The 25,151-nt window shown below is 50.5% G+C and overlaps 1 non-coding gene and 1 pseudogene across 1 annotated transcript; both read left to right on the forward strand.

Moving 5' to 3' along the window:
* LOC144723688 (U1 spliceosomal RNA) lies at positions 1–164 on the forward strand. Its single transcript, XR_013586261.1, has one exon. It is a non-coding gene; the product is annotated as a U1 spliceosomal RNA (small nuclear RNA).
* Positions 165–9,024: 8,860 nt separating this feature from the next.
* Positions 9,025–9,079, forward strand: LOC144723930 (U5 spliceosomal RNA; annotated as a pseudogene).
* Positions 9,080–25,151: the final 16,072 nt, after the last annotated feature.

A 25,151-nucleotide genomic window follows, 5' to 3' on the forward strand; every position in this document is an offset into this window, starting at 1 on the left:
ATACTTACCTGACAGGGGAGGCACCATGATCATTTAGGTGGTCCTCCCAGGGCGAGGCTTATCCATTGCACTGCGGGTGGTTTGACCCCTGGAAATTCCCCAAATGCGGGAAACTCGACTGTATAATTTCTGGTACTGGGGGACTGCGTTCGCGCTAATCCCCAATTTTAAAGTAAAAAAGGGTGCCTTGTTCAAGCAACTGAAATAGCTGGACCGTGTTCCTGTGATTAATATAATTTCAGGATTAAATTTCGATTTAAAGCTTTCATGACTGCAGGGATTCATCTTCTTGGTTCTTTCGGTAAAGTCACATAGAAGGGAATAATAAAATAATAAAAATAAATAAAATAATGCTCACGACGTTTCGGCCACAACGCAAGCAGACGTCCTCAGGTGAAGAACAGGTCTGTCGGAAAGACAGCGTCTGAATGGACACCACCAGGCTTGGCAGCGTATATTTAAGCTGGGTTGGAGGGGGAAAGGGCGCCTTGACAAAGGAATTTGCATATCAAGAGGAATTTAGCATATTTATGGGAAATGCAGATATGGGATTAGTCACTACTTGTGGAATGCGTAGGAGGTGGGGGGGGGTTTCAAAGTCATATTATGCCCGTGCATTATGCAGTATGCAGGATTAGCAGCATCAAAGTGTAATGCGGGCGTAAACGACCTCCTGGAAGTGACGTCATGGGGGGAGGAGTTACGTCACGTGGGGGAGAGGGTAGAGGTCTATAAGGGGGGTAACCGGAAGCAGTCGGGAGTGATCGGAGACTGGGGAAGTGTGAGGCCACGCAGGGCGAAGGGTGAGAGAGAGAGTGGCGAGATCGCCACACACCCGGGCCACGAGGATCGGCACCGTCGGCCAACGGTGACCGACCCCCGGGCAGCAGGAGCAGCGAGGAGGCTGCAGAGAGCAGCGGGTCTGCGAGGGAGGAGTTGGGCAGCAGGGGTCTGCACGACGAGACAGCAGCGGGGCTGCTAGGAGGGAGTTGGGCTACGTGAGCGACAGCAGCCTGGGGCTGCAGAGCAGAGAGTATATAGGGGAGTGCCGTGAGGGAAAAGAGATCGAACCCAAATAAAGGACACAGGACAGAGAGAAGCGTCCGAGTCTTTTATTACACTGGTGTCAAAAATGTAACGGCATGGCTAAACAACTGAGAAAAAAGAATATTCCGTCTCCGGCATCGGCTTCATCTTCCGACGACGATGACCTTCCTCCTGCGGTGGACCCGACTCCGGCAGAGGAGGAGATCCGTGCTGGGACGAGTGCGGGTCCGGGGGTCCAAGATGTCGCCGCGTCGGTGGACCAGTCTGCACCAAAGGACGCGGATTTAAGATGGAGTCAGATGGCGGAGCAACTTGAAACTCTCAAGAACGTACTTGCACAGTTGTGTGAGCTCGTTACGCCGAGGACGGCGTGGGAAGGAGATGTTGGTGGTCCGCAGGAGCCCGGGTTGTCTTCGATGTCGACGCCATCAGCCACGCGGCACGAAAATGCCATCTTGGGCGTGGCGCACGACGAAAGGCGGGAAGCCGCCATTTTGAGCCCTCCGCAATGGAAGGCCGCCATCTTGTCGACACCACGCTGCGACGCCATGTTGAACATGCCACCGGATGAGTCAGCGGCTGGAGGGAACGCGCCAAGGCGTCGCAGTCGTCACCTAACGACTGTCAAGGAATTCTCCATCGGAGGCGATTGGAGTGCGTTCGCCTGCAGATTTTTGGCAGCGGTACGCTCGGCGAGGTGGACTGACGCCGAGGCATTAGAAGTTCTTCCGACTCTCCTTGATGACGAGTCCGTTAGATTCTTTCGCTCTATAAAAGCCGCGAAGAAGAAAACATTGCGTGGTGTGTTCGACGAAATGGCAGACGCTTACGAGCCGCCGGATGATGCTCATCGCCGGTTTGTGCAACGACAACGCGCACCCGAGGAGTCTCCGGTGGCGTATAGGGGCGCGGTACTGGAGCTGGCAATGGCCGCATACCCGGAGATGGAGCCTGACCTGTTGGAACCTCTCATCCTGGGGAAGATGCTGGAGTTGTCCCGGGATCTCGGCATTCCCATGCCGGTGTGCGGTCATGAGAAGCTCACATCCCGGGCTGCGGCTAAGTGTCTGGACGCCCAGTTCAACCTGCGCCGGTGGAAGCAAGTTACGGCGTGGACGGGTGGGCCCATCGTCGAAGGGGGAGCCGTGGGTTGGGACCCCAAGAAGGCAGTTTATGTGCCGGACGACAGGAGCCCGCAGGAGCTGTCGGCTGCCGCTGCTCCGTGGCCGGGGCCGCGGGCTGCGCCGCCGACATGGCCGCGTCGGGACGGGGCGCCCACAGCAAGGCGCAACAACATCGACTGTTTCCGCTGCGGGCGTAAGGGCCATTATGCCAGGGACTGCTGGGCCCGCGTCCCGGGTCCGCCCTAGCAGGAGGCCTCGACAGCGGCCGCTCCAAGAAAGGATTCGCCAGCACAGGCAAGTCGGTGCGCACCAGACACCCGGCAAGGCTTGACACCTCACTCATCACCATTGTCATGCGATCCGGGTGTTGTTAATAACGGGAGGCCATTGACTGCGCCTTGTCGTTCGGTAACGCAGTGGCGTAAGTTGGCTCGGCGGGTCGTCGCGGCCGCTACCGGTTCGTCCACCGTACCTGGGTCGATACAAGGGGTGGACGTACGGATTTTGGTAGATTCCGGAGCGTCCGCGACCATTATTTCGGATGTAATATTCCATCTCTTGAACATCCCACCAGAGGCCGTGAGTCCGGCTTACGCTTCCTGCGTCGCCGCGAACGGGGGTAGCATGGGCATTGTGGGCCAGGTGTACGCTACAATCGCTATTGGGGGAGTGTCGGCCTCGGGAATTGTGTTAATTTCGAGGTCTCTTGCGGTTCCTTGTTTATTAGGGACCGATTTTCTGGCCAAAATGCCCATTCTAATTAGAATTAATGAGAACTGCATTCAATTACCGGAAGGCCGTAAAATTGCGTTTTTGCCGTCGCCCTGGGGGCGACCTGCTCCTGTCGCCCAGGTGCAGGCGTTGTCCGAAGTGTCTGTTGATATTCCACCTGCCTCACAGATTCTCATTCCTTTGCGTTATCGGAAGCCTGTACCTGGTCGTCAAGGAGCGATTGGGGTTTTGTTGTCGCCGTTAGGGGTCGGCACGGTTTGAACCGACTCAAACTGGTTTCAAATTGAGCAATCCAAACCAAACCAGCGACGACTGAACCAAACCAAACCAAAACCAAACCAAACTAAGCTAAACCAAACCTCTTAAGTTGGCTTGAACCAAACTAGTTTGAGCCGGTTCCACCCTGTCCGAGCCAAACTGAGTCGGTTTTCGTAGCCCCAAACCAAACCGAACCAGTTCAAACAGAGCCAAACCAAACCGATTTGGTTCGGTTCAAACCGCGGTTTGGTGGTTTGAGCCAAACCGTGCCGACCCCTAGTCGCCGTCCGCCACCATCACGGGTGGATCGGCGCTGGTTGGGGCACAAACTATTGTTCGGCCAGACCAGCAGCCGTTTTTGCAGGTGCTTAACGCGAGTGCCTAAAGCGTGTGTGTGCCGGCGGGTACCGTTGTGGCACATGCCACTACTGCATTTACAGCTCATGATGATCTGTCCAGCCGGGGGTTTGTTGGAGGTGTTTCGGGCCCCGGAGCTGTAGATGACCGCTGGATTGCTGAATTGTGTGGGGAGAATTCAGCTCTTTCCGGGGAACAACGTTGTGCGATTCGTAAATTATTATCGAGCTATTCTGATGTGTTTAGCTCCGATGATTTGGACTTAGGACGCACCTCGTTGCTTTACCATCATATTGACACAGGGGACGCTGCCCCTATTCGGTTGAACTCGCATCGGATGAGTCCGGCTGAGCGAGAGCATGTTCGAGGGGCAGTGGATGACATGTTGGCTGCGGACATAATATCTCCGTCTAACAGCCCATGGGGCGCACCTGTTGTTTTGGTCAAGAAGAAAGATGGCAAATTGCGATTTTGTGTAGACTTTCGTAAATTAAATAAAGTGTCGGTGGCAGATGCGTATCCCCTGCCGCGTATGGACGACTCTCTTGATGCCTTGTCGGGGGCGAAGTTCTTTTCAACGCTAGATCTCTCTTCGGGCTTCTGGCAGCTTCCCCTTGACGAGTCCTCGCGAGAAAAGACTGCTTTCCGTACGCCGCAGGGGTTATTCCAATTTAACTGTCTTCCGATGGGGCTGAATGCGGCCCCTGCCACTTTTCAGAGGTTGATGGAGTTGGTATTAACGGGGTTGCAGTGGGAGACATGTCTTATATATTTGGACGATATTATCGTTTTCAGCCGCACTTTTGACGAGCATTTATCGTGGTTGGAGGCCGTGTTCATCAGGATGCGTTCTGCTAATTTGAAATTTAAGCCTAAGAAATGTCACCTAAATTTCGATTTAAAGCTTTCGTGACTGCAGGGATTCATCTTCTTGGTTCTTTCGGTAAAGTCACGTAGAAGGGAAGTAATAAAATAATAAAAATAAAACATAATAAAATGAAATAATTATCACGACGTTTCGGCTACAACGCAAGCAGCCGTCTTCAGGTGAAGAATGAGACACTACCAAGCTAGGAGCTTATATATAAACTGGGTTGGAGGTGGAAGAGCGTCTTAACAAAAAAGAATGTGCATATGAAGAGGAATTTAGCATATTCATGAAACCCCCCCCGCCCACCTCCTACGCATTTTCCATGAATATGCTAAATTCCTCTTCATATGCACATTCTTTTTTGTTAAGGCACTCTTCCACCTCCAACCCAGTTTATATATAAGCTCCTAGCTTGGTAGTGTCTCATTCTTCACCTGAAGACGGCTGCTTGCGTTGTAGCCGAAACGTCGTGAGATTTATTTAATTTTATTATGTTTTATTTTTATTATTTTATTACTTCCCTTCTACGTGACTTTACCGAAAGAACCAAGAAGAAATGTCACCTACTGCAACACTCCGTGCGTTATTTGGGGCACATCGTCAGTGCGGATGGGGTGGCCACAGATCCGGACAAAACTGCGTGCGTCCGTGACTGGCCAACCCCTGCCACGGTGGGGGATGTGCGTCGGTTTTTGGGGTTCGCCTCATATTATCGGAGGTTTGTTCCAAATTTTGCTACGATCGCGAGGCCTTTGCATCTCCTGACGGGTAAAGGACACAAATTTGCTTGGGGACCGCCAGAGGAGGCGGCGTTTCGAGGCCTACGCGATCTATTGGTTACGGCACCGACATTGGATTATCCGGATTTTGCACATCCCTTCATTCTGGATACGGACGCGAGTGACACGGGCATTGGGGCGGTGTTATCTCAGTCCAAAGGTGGTGTGGAACGCGTGGTGGCGTATGGTAGCCGGGTTTTGTCTCCCGCTGAAACCCGCTACTGCGTCACTCGCAGGGAACTTTTGGCTATTGTTTTTTTTCTCCGCCAATTTCGACCGTATCTGTACGTTGTTTGTTTATTGTTCGCAAGGATCATGCGGCCTTGCAGTATGCTCTTAAAATGGACCAACCATCCGGCCAGCTGGCGCGGTGGTTGGACACGCTGCAAAAATTTTCCTTACAAATTCACCATCGGAAGGGAGTGCGTCACGCTAATGCGGACGCACTTTCCAGGCTGCCGCAGTGATCCCCTTGCGCGTGTGCGTCGGGGACGCATAGGTGTGGCCCGATTCAGCACCCCCCTCCGCCTGTCGCGCTGGCAGTCGAAGTGCCGGAAGCTCCGCTTGAGACGGGGCCGGCTGATGGGGGACCGGCTGATGGCATTCTACATCTCCCGAGGTCTGTGTGGATTCGGGAACAAATGTTGGATGATTCTTTGGTAACGTTACGTAAGCGGCATGTGAAGGGGAGTGGGAGACTCTGTGCGGGAGGCGTGCCAGAAACCGCTTTCCGTGATGGCTTGCTGATGTGGAGGGAAGGGATGCAGGAACGCTGGCGTCTTGTTGTACCGGCATCATTGCGGTACGAATTGATTAGGACTCTGCATTGTGACACGCTTTTACATCTGGGGGTGCAGAAGACGCTATTGACGCTGCAGCGAGACTACTAATGGCACGGCACGACGACGGATGTCGTCGGGCACGTTCGCGCGTGTCCCGATTGTGCCCGCCGTAAGCCACCTAAACATCCATATGTGCCGCCGATACAATCTATTCAGGTGTCTCGAGTTAATGAGTTGGTGGCGTTAGATATTTTGGGATCCTTTCCGCCATCCGCTAGGGGAAATAAATATTTGCTGGTAGGGGTGGAGTACCTCTCCCGCTGGCCGATGGCCTGGCCTTTGCCTGACCAGTCAGCGGCGTCTATGACAGACGCCTTTCTATTTGGGTATGTTATGGACAAAGGGGCGCCGGAGAGGCTCCTTACAGACCAAGGCCGGAATTTTTCCTCTAAATTGTTGGGGGAGGTGTGTGCGGCTCTGGGTACAAAAAAAATACGGACATCTCCCTACCACCCACAAACGGATGGTATTGTGGAACGGCTTAATCGGACCCTGTCCGCCATGTTGTGCCATACGGTTAGTGAAAAATAATCGGATTGGGATTTGCATATCCCTGGGGTGCTTTCAGCATACCGGATGACGCCGCATGCGGCTACAGGATATTCGCCGTTTTTTCTAATGTACGGTCGTGAAAACATACCGCCGATTAATGAACAGTTGGGAACCGGAGCGAGGGGACCTGTCAAGCCTCTTCCTGATTATATTCAGGACACCGTTCGCCGAGTCACTGAGGCGCGGCTAGGGGCTCGCATGGCTACGGCCAAAGCCCAGGCTCGGAACGAGTGGTGTGCGCGACGTTCAAAAGGGGAATGCCCCTGGAAAACGGGGGACCTGGCCTGGCTCCATTGTCCACAGGTGCAGCCAGGTACCTCTCCCAAGTTACATAAGCCATGGCAAGGGCCGGTTCACCTCATCGAGGTTCCCAACCCACAGTCGGCGCGTGTTCGGTTTGGTTCTCGGCGTTGGTTCGTCCATACATCTCGGTTGAAACCATACGTGGCCCCTCGACCGGATGCATCATCTCCTGAGGTTGCCTTGCCGGGGTCTGTTGCTGCCGACTCGCCCTTGCCTGTGCCTGCTGACTTTGCTAGAGCGCCTGTCGTGACTTTCACAGACGAGCCGGCCGTGACGCGGCAGGGGAAAGAAGACTCAGCTCGGGGTGCGCCTACCATGGCTGCGGAACCTTTGAGGCCCGCAGCCCTTCCAACCCCGCCGCGGACACGATTGCGGGACGCCTCTGATGCTGCGCCTTCGAGAATAGGGGACCGGGACGTTGCCAGGCCTCCAATAGCGACAGACGAACTTCAGCCTGTCGCTCTTAAAACTCTGCCACGTTCCCGCTCGGCGGGAGGGCCACCGACCGTCCGGGATGGCCCGGCGACCCGCACCCGCTCGAAATCCCTCACATTTCGTTAATTATTGTGTTGTGTTCTTGTTCTTTCGGTATATTATGGTGTGTTCTGTGTCCTTTTTCGTATTCGGTCGTGTTCGCTCGCATTGCTTATTGGAGTTGTGTTCAGCCGAGGTCGGCTGGATTTTCTCTACGGGGGAGGGTGGTGTAATGCGGGCGTAAACGACCTCCCGGAAGTGACGTCATGGGGGGAGGAGTTACGTCACGTGGGGGAGAGGGTAGAGGTCTATAAGGGGGGTAACCGGAAGCAGTCGGGAGTGATCGGAGACTGGGGAAGTGTGAGGCCACGCAGGGCGAAGGGTGAGAGAGAGAGTGGCGAGATCGCCACACACCCGGGCCACGAGGATCGGCACCGTCGGCCAACGGTGACCGACCCCCGGGCCGCAGGAGCAGCGAGGAGGCTGCAGAGAGCAGCGGGTCTGTAAGGGAGGAGTTGGGCAGCAGGGGTCTGCACGACGAGACAGCAGCGGGGTTGCTAGGAGGGAGTTGGGCTACGTGAGCGACAGCAGCCTGGGGCTGCAGAGCAGAGAGTATATAGGGGAGTGCCGTGAGGGAAAAGAGATCGAACCCAAATAAAGGACACAGGACAGAGAGAAGCGTCCGAGTCTTTTATTACAAAAGGGAGGGAGTAGGGTTAGCAGTAATAGAGGGAAGGAATTTTAATAGTAAGGAGCTGCAGCAGCTAAACCACCACGTAAAAAAACTAAAATATAAACCACATCAGTATCATCAATATATTAAATATACTCTCCAATAAGCTGAGCTACTAACAGTAGCTTTGTTAGTAGTTAGTAGCTCAGCTTATTGGAGAGTAATATTTCCCTTCTACGAGACTTTACCGAAAGAACCAAGAAATCTGCATGTTCTCTCCCTGCCAGCCAGCAAAAGTTTGCATCATAAATATAGTGCCCTGTCTTTCTCAACCATGTTCTTCCCTTCTCTGTTCTGTATATCCCAATTTCTCTCAATTTCTTGCTTTCTCTCTGTGTCTCTTTCTCTGTTCCATCTTCTACCTTTATCTCTATTACATTCCGCCCTCCATTGGATCTCACCCACTTCCCTATCTCTCTCCCTGTGTATCTCGCACCCATGTTCTCCACATTTCCACCTCTCCCATTCCCATCTCATTCTCCCTTGCCTCTCTGTAATCCCCCTTCCTAATGTTTGTGACTTTTCATTGCCTCTCCTATTCCCATTTGGCTCTCTTTTTCCTCTGTTTCACAACCTTCCGCTCTCTCCATCGCCTTGCATGACCTCCAGCTTTCTCACACATTGTGCGGGCTACACATCTGGGGTGCAGGGTGGCTGGTAGAGGGAGATGTGACATCAGCCCGCCCAAACACGGCTCAAGCGCCAACCAGACAGACAGGAATCCAACCAGGAATCGACTTAGAATACAGTTTTAGATATATAATGTTAGTATGATTTAAATAACTAACTAAATACACAGATTCAACTACATGTCCACCAACTTATGAATACATATTTCCACAAGTTATTTTATTTTCATTTGTGTGAGAAAATGGAAGGACCCATAGCCTAGATATAGGTTTCTGTGGGCTAATAGGTTGAGCAGCCAAAGGGGTGAGAGTAATCTCTGGTTTCTCTTCAAAGCGAATAAATCTTTCGCCTTTTACTAAAGATTTCCTGTGGAGAGGCGGGTACCCTGGCCGTGAGGCCAGTGGGTGCTCTGCCAATAGATTTGGAGACCTGCCAAGCTGTGGAGATGATCCGGGATGAGCAAGCCACGTCGACTGCTGCGGAGGTGGAAGCTGCCACAGCTCAACGGTCTGGAGCGCGGAAGGAGAGTGCCTTGGCTCAGTCGTCAGTCTCGACTGAGGGGAACCAGCTGCTGGGGAGGCTGGACGTGCCTGCTGGCCTTGACAGGAGTGCTACGGACATCGGGGAACCTGCGGGCCAGCTGGCACAGACTGCCAAGGTGAATGCAGAACCTGCATCGGCAGAACAGCACCAGGAACGTGCAGGCCGTAGGCGCGGTGGGCCGGGAGCAGGCTTCACTCCGGATCGTGCCAGACGCCACAACTGTGTCCGAGTTGCCTTCAAGGAGGACGTGCCAAAAGAGGTGACTATGGACCGCTCGACTTTTGTGCGAACTGTGGTTATGGGTATGCTGCAATTTGAGCCCATGGACCTATTTTGCTTGATAGCTTTTCTGGGCGGCAGAGCCTTTGATGTTAGTTTTAAGACAAGCAATTGTCTACAGTGCTTTTTGACACGTTTTGAGGAAAAAGCAGGCGAGAGGCCCCTGTCTCTGCTCAAGCTGCATTTGCTGTCAGAATTGGACACGAAAATGGTGACGGTCTTTTTGTATAATGAATCGCTTCCGGATCATGATGTGGAGGTGTGGCTGCGACTGCATTGCCATCTGTTGTCAAACTGCAAACGCGTCCAGGACTCACTGGGCATCTGGACTGGTGCTAGACAGTGGCGGGTGAGGCTGAGAGCTGCGGTCGGTGCCCTGCAACAGATTCCGAGAGCCCTCAACATTGGTGGTAGTAAAGGCTTCGTTGTCTACGAAGGCCAACCCAAGCTCTGCAGAAGGTGCAGTAGACGGGGTCATCTAGCAGTGGCATGTGAAGCACGAGTGTGCTACCGCTGCAAGTCTCTGGATCATACAGTGGATAATTGCCGAGCCCCAGCACAATGCAACCTCTGTGGAAGCAAGGACCATTTTTACCGAAACTGCCCTGAATCATATGCAAACATGGTCCGGGCACGTAAAAACAAGGCTGCTGATGAGAAAGCCGAACCTTTGTTGGAGCACACTCCACATAATTTGGTTGCTGACGATGTCGATGGAGCGACAGTCCAGAGAGCGCCACTATTGGAGCAGGAGGATGAAAGAGAGGAGCTGGAAGCGCTGCCTGTGGAGGGGGGAGAATCTACAAGTCAGCAGGAAGACAGCTCCAGGGCCAATGTGATGGAGGAGGCAGTCTCTGAGCCAACTGTGGCTGACTGGGCAGTGGAAGCTGAGACGACAGAGGACGATGGAGAACGGCAGAAGAAAGTGGACAAGAGAGTGTCATTCGAGAGGACAGGCTGGCAGAAAGCAAAGAGGAAGAGGAGAGCACCGAGTGCCTCATCATGGTCTGTTCCAGGGAAATGCCCCCAATTGTCTGACTCTTCAACATAAAACTTGGCTTCATCTGAAGAAGAGATAACAGCCAAGCTGAGCCAAGAGATTGGGTCTTACCCGAAATCTGTGTAAGCCGAGAGTTTGTTGGACCTTGTTGATGAAAATTGCTACTCATTGTTGGAGGACTTTTCTGCTGAGCCGGACTAAACACCCTTGGTCATGGCGCTCTCTGTTGCATCGGTCAACGTGCGGGGAATCTGGAGAGCAGCTAAACGTAAAGCAACGGTTCATTATTTGCGGACTCTAAAGAGAGACATTTATTTTTTGCAGGAATGCCACCTGCCTTATTCCCTCGACCAGGCAAAACTGACTGAATCCTGGGATGGACAATGTTTTTGGTCTGGGAGAAATGCTAACAGATGCTCTGGGGTTGCCATCCTCATAGGAAGCCGAAGTGTGGAGGTACAGGAGGCCCAGGAAGTTGTTCCTGGCCGACTGCATTATGTCGATGCCATATATAGAGGAACTGCAGTCCGTCTAATTAATGTATATGCTCCTACGCAGTGTTCGGAGCGAGTGGAGCTGTGGGGTAATATATCTGCCCTGCTGATCACACAGAGACATGTTGTCCTGGGTGGAGATTTTAACTGCCCACTCAGCTTATCAAACGTTCTGCCTGCCACTGGCAGTCGGAGGATAGATCCTTCTTCTAGACAGCTCAGTGCTTAGTTAAAGATTTTGATTTGACTGATACCTTTAGGTTCTTGCACCCAGCACTTCCTGGCTTCACCTGGGTCAGTAGCTCTGGATCTTTGCATTCGAGAATTGATTTTATTTTTGTGTCTGCTAAGGTTACAGCGGAGCATGTGGAGACTGTGCCAGTCTCTTTCTCGGATCACAAATTGATTACCGCGAAGATTCAAATCCTGGGGGGAGTAATGTTAGGGAAAGGGATCTGGTAAATGAACACGAGTTTCCTGGAAGATGAGAAGCTGGCGAGGGCTTTCATTCAGCATTTTGAAGAATGGAGGAGCCTACAGTGTTGCTTCGGCACCATGGCTGAATGGTGGGAGATGGTTAAAATTCGGACTAGGGGTTTCTATCAGGCACACAGCAAAAGGATGAGTGTTAGGAATGAGATGAAGGGCTTAAACGACAAGCTGGAGAAGGCATACCGGTTGCTGGAATTAGCTTTTCCTATGGTTGACGAAATAAGGCATTTAAAATACAAGATTTCATTGTCACTTGAAAATCAGGCAGCGGAGTTCGTTTTTAGGGCACGGGTTAGGGCAGTGGAAGAGGGAGAAAAGTGTACGCGTTTCTTTTTTAGTAAGTGCAGGAAACCCAACAGTGTCATCCATGAGCTCGTTAGCCCTAGCCTTGGTAGGCAGACACAGACGGAAGGTGTTGTTGAGGTTGCACGAGAGTATTATGCAGACCTCTATAGCCATAAAATATCGGAGGTGGACGCCCGGGATTTTTTTCTTGGGGAAGTTAAACAACAGGTCAAGGCCCCGGACGAGGTGAATGGGCAAATACAAATGGAGGAACTGAATAAGGCCGTGAGAGGTTTGCGGCTGCAAAAGACTCCTGTTAGCGACGGGATACCAGCCGAATTCTACATCAAGTTCTGGGACACTATTAAACAGGACTTGTTGCATTTATACAGGGAAATCTTGGCTGATGGACCAGTGCCGGAGTCCATGAGCGGAGGGGTTATATCCCTTATATATAAGGGGAAGGGGGCCCGCAGCGACATCGGGAACTGGCGCCCAATTACTCTGTTGAATACAGATTACAAGATATTGGCCAAAACCATTGCGGCACGATTGGGAAGTGTGGTGGCTGAAGTTACACAAGCAGACCAAACATGTGCTGTCCCAGGCATATTCCAAAGAACACAGGATGAGATGTTACTATCCTTTGTGCAAGCACTTCCAAGAGTTCATGAACAGTGAGCCTGGTGAAATTTGGGGAGCGCATCGTCAGTAGTGAACCTTTGGATCCTAGGGTGTTTCGGCCTTTCATACTATACACCCTCCCCAAAGGCGGCCAGCGACAGGGTGATCAATCCTACGCTTGCCTCCCATTCCCAATTAGTCATAGGAGTTGCCTTGTTGTTGATATCCAACATCCCATGGGATTATGCATGGCAGGGGTGTCCTCCTCCCTGAGTCAAGCATTGTTGACTGCATACCTCCTGGCCCTCTCACTTTGGGGCCCAGCTGGGGTCTTTCCTCTTCATCCAGAGCCACTGACTGCTGCCTTCTGCCGCCTCCGATACAGCTCTGATTGCCGAACGCTGGCTCTGGCCCTTAATTCCCAGGTCTCTAAGCAGTCTGGTTGTAGATGTTGCCACAAAACCTCTGCAGCCCACCTCCACTGGTCGGACTTCTGTGTTCCAGCCATGATGCCGTTCTTCGGCAGCTAGATCGGCATAGCGCAGATGTTTTCGCTCATAAGCCTCATCTACTGAGTCCTCCCAGGGTACTGTGAGCTCAATGATGAAGACCTTCTTGAGCGAACGGGACCAGAGCACCATGTCAGGTCTTAGGGTGGTGGTTGCGATCTCCGGAGGAAACACAAGTTGCCGGCCAATGTCAGCTAGCATTTTCCAGTCGCGGGCCAAGCGCAGCTGGTCTCGCTCTATTGGTGTAGAGCCGCTCTTCGGTGGTTTAGCCCCTTCGCGGACAAAGGTCGTCCGTAAGGGGTGTGATGCTGCTGGGGGTGGTAGGGAGTTGGTGGCAGCTCGCTTGTTCTCCAGGGCGGATGCAAGGTTTTTAAGGACTTGGTTGTGACGCCAAGTGTAGCGTCCTTGGGCGAGGCTTGTTTTACACCCTGTGAGAATGTGCCTGAGGTTGGCTGGCATGGAACAGAGGGCACAGTCCGGATCTTCACCATACCATTGGTGAAGATTAACTGGTGTTGGAAGAACGTCATATGTTGCTCTGATGGAAAAGCTCAACTGCCTCGCTTCCATGGCCCACAGATCCTTCCAGCTGATCTTCCTCTTCTCCACACTGTCCCATCGAGTCCACTGTCCCTGTTTGGCAAGAGAGACTGCCTTGGCCCACCTTGCAGCCTCCTCCTGATGGCGTACTTCCTGCACTACCATCTTCCGCCGCTCTGGTGCAGTGGCCTTACTCCAAGGAGCACGGCTAGTTAGCCCAAGGCCTCCTCTCCCTTGCTGAACATGACCCACAATGTCAGCATGTCTGAGAGCTGCTGTTGCCTCCTGGACTGCTTTTCCTGGCCTCCATTTGCGCCCAGTTGCCAAGGTCGGCGCGTTGTTGCTCACCACTGGGTCTCGAGATTCATTCAGTGTCATCTGGAGCCTGGTTTTTGCACACTTGAATTCCTCGGTTAGACTGGTGAGGGGCAGCTTGAGGACACCATCTCCATAGAGGCCTATGGTGGTAAGGCATCGTGGAACTCCGAGCCACTTCTTTAAGTAGCTTGTGACTACTCTTTCCATCTTCTCCACTGTTGAGATTGGAACCTCATACACTGCTAGGGGCCACAACACCCGGGGTAGGAGACCAAACTGCAGACACCAGGCCTTTAACTTTCCAGGTAGCTGGGTGTTGTCGATGGACTGTAGGCTACTACTGATGTCTTTGCGCAGCTGTTGCACCTGGTCTTTGTCCTTCAGGCTTGCATCATACCACTTTCCAAGGCTTTTTACCGGCTGCTCAGACACTGTTGGGATTTGGTCATCTTCGATGAAGAATTTCAGGTCACAGAGTACTCCCTTCACAATCGAGATGCTGCGTGACTTGGATGGTTTAATCTTCATACGGGCCCAGCTGATGTTCTCCTCGAGTTTTCTGAGCAGTCTCCTGGTGCATGGGACAGTGGTGGTCAATGTTGTAATGTCGTCCATGTAGGTTCTGAGTGGAGGGAGGCGAAAACCAGTGTCGACTCACTGTCCACCAGCAACCCATTTTGAGGATCTGATGATAACCTCCATTGCCATTATGAATGCCAATGGAGAAATGGTACATCCCGCCATTATACCTACATTCAGGCATTGCCATGAGGTGGTGAACTCTGAGGTGGTGAAGCAGAACTGCAGATCCTGAAAGTACGACTTCACCAGAGTTGTGATGGTGTCCGGTATGTGGAAAAATCTGAAGGCAGACCACAGGAGTTCATGGGGCACAGAGCCAAATGCATTGGCGAGGTAGAGGAAGACTACATGGAGGTCCCTTTTCTCCACCTTGGCCATTTGGATCTGGTGCCAGATCATGCTGGAATGTTCCAAGCAGCCAGAGAACCCTGATATCCCTGCCTTCTGTACAGATGTATCGACGTACACATTCCTTTGCAGGTACTCGGCCATCCTCTGGGCAATGACCCTAAAGAAGATTTTACCCTCGACATTCAGTAAAGAGATTGGGCGGAATTGGCTGATGTTCACTGTATCCTTCTCCTTAGGGATCAGGACCCCGCCTGCCCTACGCCACACTTTGGGTATTATCTTCTTTTGCCAAGCTGTTCTCATGAGCCTCCAGAGGAACCTCAGGATGTCTGGTGCGTTCTTATACACTTTGTACGGTACTCCATTTGGCCCCGGGGCTGATGCTGCTCTTGCCCTTCGAACTGTGTTTTCCACCTCTTTCCATGTCGGAGGGCTGGTCTCAATTTGATGTTCCGGGGGTTTAATGGGTGGGATATCTGATGGGATGGCCAGATGTTCATGTCGCATTGAGTCAAAGTGTGTTGTTCTCAGGTGCTCTTCTAGGTCTTTCTTTGTTGTTTTTAGAACTCCACTTTTTTCCTTCGTGAAGAGACTTTTAAGGAACTTGAAGGGATCTTTATATAATCGAGTTCTAGTTTGTTCTTTCTTCCTTCTGCGCTTCCGTAGGTTCTCTACTCTACGGAGGGATGCCAACCGGGTTTTGATGTCAGCCTGAAGGGCCTCTATGCCCTCCTTTTCCACTTCTGAGGCTTTCTTCCACTGTTTCTTAAGCTGTCTCCTTTCTTGAACGAGGCGCTTGATTTCTTGTTGCCTCCTGGAAACTGGTGGGGTTGGAACCTTTCTCCCGCCTTTTGCCTCTTGCACTCCAAAGCTTTCTGCCCCGTACTCATACATGATGTCCCCCATCCTCTCCAACTTCTTCTCCACTGTGCCTCGAAGTTTCTCGAGGGTCAAAGTAAGGTCAGTATTCACTGTTTCCCACAACTTCTTGTCACTGGCGCCAGGCCACTTCACATACGGTCTGTGCCCTGGTAGTCTCCTCTCGACTGCAGGTCTGGGAGGCTGGGTGAGTTCCACTCCTGTTGTTGGTTCCACCTCAGTTGTTACTTCGGTGCTTGAGTTTACGTCCTCCATGACAGTGGTACTGATGCACTGCAAACTATGGTTTGCGTCCAGTTGCTGTGCTTCATTCGACTGATTTGATCGCTTTCGCAGAAAGTAATCAATGCGAGGCCTCTGTCTCTCTTTACCCAAACACCCCTTCTTCCCCTGGTGGATCCTCAACCCATGGTGTGATGTAACTTTCCTCCAACCACAGACACATACCTGCATCTGTTTGTGGCCTGCTGTTGCAGCGGAACTTGTGACAGTTGCTGTGGTGTTCTCTTGTGCTATGCTCTCATTACTCGTAGTCGTTTTCGGTCCAGTCGTTGCCATGTTGTCAGTCGATGAGTCATCTTCCGCCCCCGCTCTCGCAGACTCTAGGGGTATTCTCGTATGTTGACTTTCTGTAGCTAAAGCGGGTGTTTCCAACATACTGCGAAGCATGGGAAACTACAGAAATGGGAAGCTAACCCATGACTGTCCCAGTGGGGTCTATTCCCTCCTGTCAGCCGTCTCTCCGTGCCGCCACAAGGACTTTCCCCTGTTGTCAGCTGATCTTTCTCAGCAGTCACTGGACAAGTCCAGATATTCAGATTCCAAAGAACACAGGATGAGATGTTACTATCCTTTGTGCAAGCACTTCCAAGAGTTCATGAACAGTGAGCCTGGTGAAATTTGGGGAGCGCATCGTCAGTAGTGAACCTTTGGATCCTAGGGTGTTTCGGCCTTTCATACTATACACCCTCCCCAAAGGCGGCCAGCGACAGGGTGATCAATCCTACGCTTGCGTCCCATTCCCAATTAGTCATAGGAGTTGCCTTGTTGTTGATAGCCAACATCCCATGGGACTATGCATGGCAGGGGTGTCCTCCTCCCTGAGTCAAGCATTGTTGACTGCATACCTCCTGGCCCTCTCACTTTGGGGCCCAGCTGGGGTCTTTCCTCTTCATCCAGAGCCACTGACTGCTGCCTTCTGCCGCCTCCGATACAGCTCTGATTGCCGAACGCTGGCTCTGGCCCTTAATTCCCAGGTCTCTAAGCTGTCTGGTTGTAGATGTTGCCACAAAACCTCTGCAGCCCACCTCCACTGGTCGGACTTCTGTGTTCCAGCCATGATGCCGTGCTTCGGCAGCTAGATCGGCATAGCGCAGATGTTTTCGCTCATAAGCCTCATCTACTGAGTCCTCCCAGGGTACTGTGAGCTCAATGATGAAGACCTTCTTGAGCGAACGGGACCAGAGCACCATGTCAGGTCTTAGGGTGGTGGTTGCGATCTCCGGAGGAAACACAAGTTGCCGGCCAATGTCAGCTAGCATTTTCCAGTCGCGGGCCAAGCGCAGCTGGTCTCGCTCTATTGGTGTAGAGCCGCTTCTCGGTGGTTTAGCCCCTTCGCGGTCAAAGGTCGTCCGTAAGGGGTGTGATGCTGCTGGCGGTGGTAGGGAGTTGGTGGCAGCTCGCTTGTCCTCCAGGGTGGACGCAAGGTTTTTAAGGACTTGGTTGTGACGCCAAGTGTAGCGTCCTTGAGTGAGGCTTGTTTTACACCCTGTGAGAATGTGCCTGAGGTTGGCTGGCATGGAACAGAGGGCACAGTCCGGATCTTCACCATACCATTGGTGAAGATTAACTGGTGTTGGAAGGACGTCATATGTTGCTCTGATGGAAAAGCTCAACCGCCTCGCTTCCATGGCCCACAGATCCTTCCAGCTGATCTTCCTATTCTCCACACTGTCCCATCGAGTCCACTGTCCCTGTTTGGCAAGAGAGACTGCCTTGGCCCAACTTGCAGCCTCCTCCTGATGTCGTACTTCCTGCACTACCATCTTCCGCCGCTCTGGTGCAGTGGCCTTACTCCAAGGAGCACGGCTAGTTAGCCCAAGGCCTCCTCTCCCTTGCTGAACATGACATATCTCAGACAGCCTCATCTTATTAAGGGAAGTCATAGAGTCCACAATAGAAGGGGGAGGGCCACTGGGGCTCCTTAGTTTAGATCAAGAGAAAGCTTTTGACCGCATATCACATGACTACTTGTTTTCGGTGTTGACTCATATGGGGATAGGAGAACAACTGGTTAGTTGGGTACAAAAGTTATATTGTAATCTTTCTAGTAGACTTTTGATAAATGGGGTCCTGTCTGAAGCTTTTTCACTTAGCCTCGGGATCTAGGATTAACCTGAGTAAGAGTGAGATTATGTTTTTTGGAAACCCTAAGCTCTTTGAAGGTTGCCCGACAGAGCTGAGAGTACAGGTGGAAGGGATTAGGATTTTGGGGGTCACATTTTATCTAAAGGATTCAGGGAAAAGGAACTGGAGGGAAAAGATTAAGGTTATGAAGGGCAGGCTGGTCAGATGGATGACCAGAAGCCTTACTATGGAAGGGAAGATTTTGGTTGTGAAAGCAGAAATGTTACCTGTGCTCAATTACCTGGCATACATCTTTCCGCCAGGTGCACATCTGGGGGGGGTGGGATGGACCGGGTGAAGAGGGAGACCATGTATACAAATCCCGCGAACGGTGGGAGGGGAGCCCCTAACGTCGCACGTACTCTGAGTACAAGCTTTGTTTGTAATACAATTCGCTTGTTTTTTGCAGATGGGCTCCAGGCAAAAGCCCCATATTTTGTGCGATATAGACTGGCATGGCTCCTACGTAGATTAGCGATGGCTTCACTGCCTCTTTGTACGCCCCTCGCTTGGACGCAGGGGTGGCTGTGTGCTGCGGTTAGCAAGTACATTGCAGAATATGAGCCGGCCTTGTAAGAGATTCGTGGATCCCACGAAGTGTTCTTGCTGAGATGGTCAAGAAGGAGACCTGTGAAAGGGGTAGCAGGTGCATGGAGTGTCCTTCACCAGCAAATATGGGGAAACGTGTCTTCTGAGGCACTAACTAAGGTGCAATGGGAAATATCTTGTCTGGCGGTATGGGATAGGCTGACGTGCAGAGCGTTTATGCATTCACGCCAATTGCGGATGAGTACGCGGGTCATGTGTTTGTGCGATGTCCTTTTGCGATGGAAGTGTGGGAGATGTGCCAGCCTTTGTTAGCACCTTTCTATCCTGTCATGGTTAATATGCCAAGCATTATTTGGGGAGTCTTTCGGCGGAGGGTGGGAAGGGCCTGGGCTCAGGCATGGGCCATTGTTGTGGCTGTAAAAGAAGCCTTGTGGAAGGCGCGAGGTTTGATGACCAGGGGCACCGATATGACACCTGCAGATGTTTACCGCCTGACCTGCAGTCTGCTTTGGCGGGTGGTGGAGGTGGATAAGGCAAGAATGGGCAGTGAGGCAGCAAAAAAGAAATGGCAGTGGCCTCCGCCTCTGTGCCGCGCACTTATAAAAATAAATTTAGCAATAGTACTGGGAATTGAGGAGTGAGACTCGGGTCGGCAATGGCGGATTCTTGTTTGCTATATATCGGATGGACCAGGAAAGAGTGTTGCGGTTGTCAGTACTTTCTATGTGTTGCGGAACTGTGGGGGATTCTGTATCGGAGGCAATGTCCCTCTCGGGGGTTGTTGTTACTTTGAAACTATTGACTGTATATATTTGAAATAAAAGCTTTTAAATACCTTTACTAAAGATGTCTGTGGAGAGGAGCAACGTAATGAGTGTAAACTATTTTTGTTGCCCTTCAGTGGAAGGGCTCCCCATTTTAATAAAAACAGAATATGTAAAAGTGACCTTAGTAGATTTAATCAAAATTAGTGTTGTTATAACAATTCTATATGTATTTAAAGTTGCGCATTTTGAATTGACGTCACATTTCTCAACCCCTCCCCCACTGGTCACACATCATCACAAATGTCTGACCTCCCTCCCCCCCCTAGGTGCGTGACGTCATTTATGGACGGCCCCTTTATAAATAAATATACGCAGCACAGTGCTACATCCGTACGTGACGTCACTGCAAAACAGCCCCCCCCCCCCTAATTAATAATCATGAGTGGGTGATTTTTAACACTCCCGCAGGTCGAGCGGATTTTTTTTTTACGCAAACTCGCTGGAAATTTGACGTTTCTTTATTGAAAGGTCATCAAATAAATAAATTGACGCAGTAACAAAGTGTATTTGGTGTCTTTATTTATTTCTTCAGCACTTGAAACAAGGTAAGTCTAATTTTTGCTTCTAAATTATTATAAAATATATAAATTTCTCCGTGATTTTACAGACATTTAATCGAATTCAAATTGATTACAACCCCAGCGAGCGAAATCAGAAGAAAATAAAGTATCAGAGCAGTGATTTGGAACGAATTGAAGGCGAGTTAAATAAATTGCTACAATCACATGAAGTGAGGCGTTTTATGACGTAGCTTGAGCAAGAATCACTGCATTAATACAGAACAAGAGATTCACACAAAATATCGTATACCGAGGTTTCATTTTTAAGTTCAGAAAAATGTATTTACGTGCATCAAACTACATTTTTGTTACAATCATGCAATAAAATGTGAATGTACATCTTTAATATTACAGCATCCGTCCTAGGACGGGCAAAAAGGCTAATTGAAGGTCAGCGAAATACAGTGGTACAGTGACATGAAGTGAGGTGTTTTATGACATAGTTTGTGCAAGTGTAGTAGGTTCAAAGAGACTTGGACGACGTAATCGGAGGCACACTTATTTATTAACCATTCCACTCTCGAAGGGGTATCTTCCCCTTCACCCGTCTAACAGGGAGATCCCACGATCTCTATCCCGGCTAGCCTACTCCCAGGTCCTCCACTACAGAGCTAGGGGAGGCTAGCTGATCCAGCTCTGGCCAAGCTGGGATCACGGCACCCTGAGTCACCAGGCTCTTACAAGAACATCGGCTCTGGGCTCTCGGGGCCACACCACTGGCTTGCCCTGGTCGGTCCTTAGAAGGACGGCGATCCATGGGAGTCCCAGGGCCTATCTAGCCAGTCTTCCTTCTTCACTGGTTTAATCTAAACACTGAACCCCGAGCCCACCAGCTCACTGCCTTATATAGCAACTCCCCCCCCGAGGGGTGGGGCCGTGGGGGATCACAGCGCCGTTTCAGCCCCCCAGGCTAAACGATGCGGACGTGGATGTAAGCATCCTTCCGTGTGTGGACTTAACCACCCCTGGTGTGTTTGTACGTTCTCTCGTAACACCTCTACATTACCCCCCCCCCCCCCCTGTACAGCCCGCAGCCGTCCCAGCTGCAACAAAATTCACAATAAAGATGCATCCCCCCCCCAAACCCGTGTGTGCCTCGCGTAACCAACAACAACAACAACAACCGAGAGAGAGAAAAATAACCCGACGCACCCCTCCAATAAATACCCCATCCCGTAAAAAAACAACATATGTACAATTTCAAAGTCCCCTAACCCCCACGACCCCAGCCAGGGCAGCATGAGCGGCCGACCTCACAAAAGTCTGCGCGTTTTGGCGCGCGTTCTTGCAGCGAGACCGTCACAAGCTAATGATTGTAAAGATATATATGTTACTGTCCATGATGGCAGCGTGATGAACAATGACATGAACAAATTAAATATCAAAATTGCACAAAGCAATCAGAAATCGGCTCCGGTGTGAGCAAAGTGCGATAGCACTGAGATGGAGGATGAGGGAAAAAAGGCTGCGTGGAATTTAGTGGACAAGTTGGAAATCTGTAATTTAAAAAACAAATTAAAGCAGACACAAGCAGACAATGAGGAAATGTATTTGTGTGTGGTGTGCGTTTGATTGTGCATATGCTGGGGTTAGACTGTAATCTAGGTGAGAACTGTATACAGTACGTAATACTTATACAGTAATAAGAATGTCAACTTATAATGTGCAAAATATTCACTCTTGAAGAGAGCAGAATAGGCCTCGACTGGCCAGAGGGCAGCAGTCTGGGCAAATGCCCGGTGGCCGGGTCCATTCCGAGGGTCGGTGGGCCGTTCTATGTCGGGAAATTGTAAATGTGATCGGAGTAAAATATTTATATATTTTTTTAATATGTTATTACCTCGAATGTGTATGCTTGTTGGCACTCTCAGTTGGCACTAAATCCCATATTCGGCAGCCCCAAAGATTATTTCTCACCGGCCCACGTGTTTTTTGGACCCAACCGAAATTGGTCAATGAGGATCGCACGGTAATTTGGGCCATTGTGTTCACAAACGCCAATTTTCCGTTCAAGTCCGTCACTGGAGAGGAACCAGGTACGTGGAAAGGCAGCCACGAAGTCAGCCAGTGCCAACGATTGCACAATCTCTGCAGTCCTCTGTATATTAAGGTTGTATTCGCCAATTAATGTGTTTACATGCGGGAGCGAATTGGAGTGCCCGGAGAAACGAACGCGTGGGAGGGGGGCACCCATTGTATCTCATAAAGACGATTACAGGTGGAGTCAAAATTTGTTGCTGCACTGGAATGGGCACCTCGACGCCGACAGGAAAGGAGTTACACAACATGTGTGATCCACCAACTTTCGCTGCCACAGTGCTGCATTACAGGCGTGGATAGCCACCACCACCTGGCTAAATACACACCGTAAATGCACCCCCCTGCCCCTCGGCCCTCCTAAGTTATTTGATGAACGGTGTCACGATTCGGAGGAACAATCTAACTCAAAAACCACAACGAATCGATCTTCAAAAGCACGACTTGATGCGCATGTTGTGACTGTGTGATAACCGATGCTCGTGAATCGAGCTCTCTCTAAGAGTCATTGGTATGCAGTGGGCGAGTGCCGTGTGAGGCTATGCAACGTAGGCGTGCGTCCCCCACGTTCCCATCAAGCGTCGCAACTGCCCCTGATGTGTCCACCTTAATCTGCCTTCAACTGAACGTGTAAGTGGCTCTCCTAGCCGGCATCCAGTCTTCGTCCCTTTGTCCTTTCTCGTCACCTCCTCCCCTCATCCTCCTCCCAAAACCTCATGCCTGCCTTGGCTCACCAGCTCGAAGTTACATTGTTGATATTCGAGCTGTCACTGTAATTGGTCACCATGCCACCATCACAGATCTTACGAAAATGCCTCCGCCCATGCATATGTGTGCCCTTGACTGAGCTTATATTTGTCCCTGTGTCCCTATGTGCTTTCCTATCTCTCTGTCTCTAACACTCTGTGCAAGCATTTGTGTGTTTCAGTATATATCCAGTACTTTTCATCTTCTATAATTTCTATGTTTTTATTTCTTCCTATCTGCAGCTGTGTAACACTGTTTTCTCTCTGTGTGCGTGCCTGTCTGTCTTTTCGCCATCACTCCCTCTCTTTCTCTCATCTCACAACTGAATATATTTATGTTTCGCAAGAGGCTATCGAGCATTTCAAGTAAAGAGCCTTGAGAAGAGTTAAGGTGCGGTTCTGCAATCGCTCGCTAATATCACCGCTAGCGGAAGGACCTCCGCGACAGCAAACCCTAGAGCAGTGTTCTTCATTACAAAGCCCACGGCCACGAGCGGCCCCTGGTGGCCTTTAGTGCGGTCCCTGACATGCGGCCCGCGACAATACACAACATGTAAAAACACCCCCATCGTGGCTGTCAAGCCCATTGGTTTCAAATGTGTGGCAGTAAGTTCTGCCATGGGGTTTGTGTAAATAATTTGATGTTGTTTTTACTCTTGTCATCCACAAGAGCGTTAATTTGGGTTAGACTGCTTAAATATAAATGTGTCGTTAAACCCGCTACCACCAGACACAGCCAATTAGTGAGGTTTGTCATGTAAACAAAATGTGCCAATTAGTTACTGCTTCAGCACATTGGTGTGTTGGAGAGTAATTTGTAAATCTTGTGAGTTTACTATCGACACATTTATATTTACACGATCTAACCCTATACTGATCAACTTTCCGCGGTGGCCCCATTTATATTTCTGGGTGGATAGAGGCGGGGGAGGCGGGGGCGAGCATTTGAGAAACCCAACCCCGATCTTTTAAACCGCTGCGCTGGGACATTGAATAGGACTGGCGATTTCTGGATTATAAGTCCAGTGGTGCTGACCATACAAATCAACTGGCACATTTGTTCAGCGACAACTCGATTTATCTGCGCTGGGTGGTGGAGGGAGTGAACTCAAATTGATGTAATTCCCACCCGATTCAACCCAAAAACAAATTATGAATCATTACATCGTGTTAGAAAAGTAAATTATTTTGCTTTATCTTAATTTGGGTCTTTCGTGACTGCAGGAATCCATACTATTTGGTTCTTTCGGTAAAGTCACGTAGGTATAAAATTACATAAATCACGACTTTTCGATCGCAACACAAGCGGTCGTTCTCAGGCGGAAAAAATATAATCCATCAGTGGAACTGCTGAACTAGCGAGAGAGCAGCGACAACAAAGCTATTTCTGTGGCAATGGGCAAGCAAGCAGGGTCTGAGCTGGAAAGGAATTCCACCCCCGGATGCAAGCACCTCAGTTGTGTTAATGGGGGATTAGGGAGAGAAGGATTCGGGAGAGAGGAATTAGGGCGGGAGATTAGCATGAATGAGCTTCCGTCGCCGCATAAGAGTATCATGCCCGCATATGCGCACAACAGCAGTGTTAATGAGAGATTAGCACCATGAGAGTGAAATCCAAGGATGTGAACATGAGAGTGCAATCCAAAGAGAGAGACAGAGAGTCGCAAATTACAGCTGACATAGGCAGGTAGGATGGAAACATAACAGTCAGTTAAGACTTTACCTGTTTAATAATGTCCTTCCAATGATTGCTCAGTTTGTACCCATCTTCTCGGTTGAAGTTATGTCTGTGTTTATATATCTGAATGGCTTCATGAACAAATCTCTGAAGGCAGCCGGTAGGTTTGCAGAGTACCTCCGTCTTGGAAAAATCAATTTCGTCTGCAATACCCTGGTGTCTACAAACTAAGTTGTGGTTGTGGCAGCAGTTACATTGGGGAAACGAAACGACGTCTCGGACCACGTTCGTGAACACAAGGCGGATTTGAAACACGGTAGGACCAATAGGTCTGCCGTAGCTGATCATTGTTTTAACGCTGTGGGCTCACACGAATTGACGGAGGTATGCCCCTTCAGAGATGTGTTCATGAAGCCATCCAAATATACAAACACAGAAACAACTTCAACCAAGAAGATGCGTACAAACTGAGCAATCATTGAAGGACATTATTAAACAGGTAAAGTCTTAACTGACTGTTATGTTTCCATCCTACCTGCCTATGTCAGCTGTAATTTGCGACTCTCTGTCTCTCTCTTTGGATTGCACTCTCATGTTCACATCCTTGGATTTCACTCTCATGGTGCTAATCTCTCATTAACACTGCTGTTGTGCGCATATGCGGGCATGATACTCTTAGACGGAAGCTCATTCATGCTAATCTCCCGCCCTAATTCCTCTCTCCCGAATCCTTCTCTCCCTAATCCCCCA

This window comes from Lampetra planeri, chromosome 1, assembly GCF_965212315.1.
Source record: "Lampetra planeri chromosome 1, kcLamPlan1.2.h2, whole genome shotgun sequence".
In the NCBI taxonomy this organism is placed as follows: Eukaryota; Metazoa; Chordata; class Hyperoartia; order Petromyzontiformes; family Petromyzontidae; genus Lampetra; species Lampetra planeri.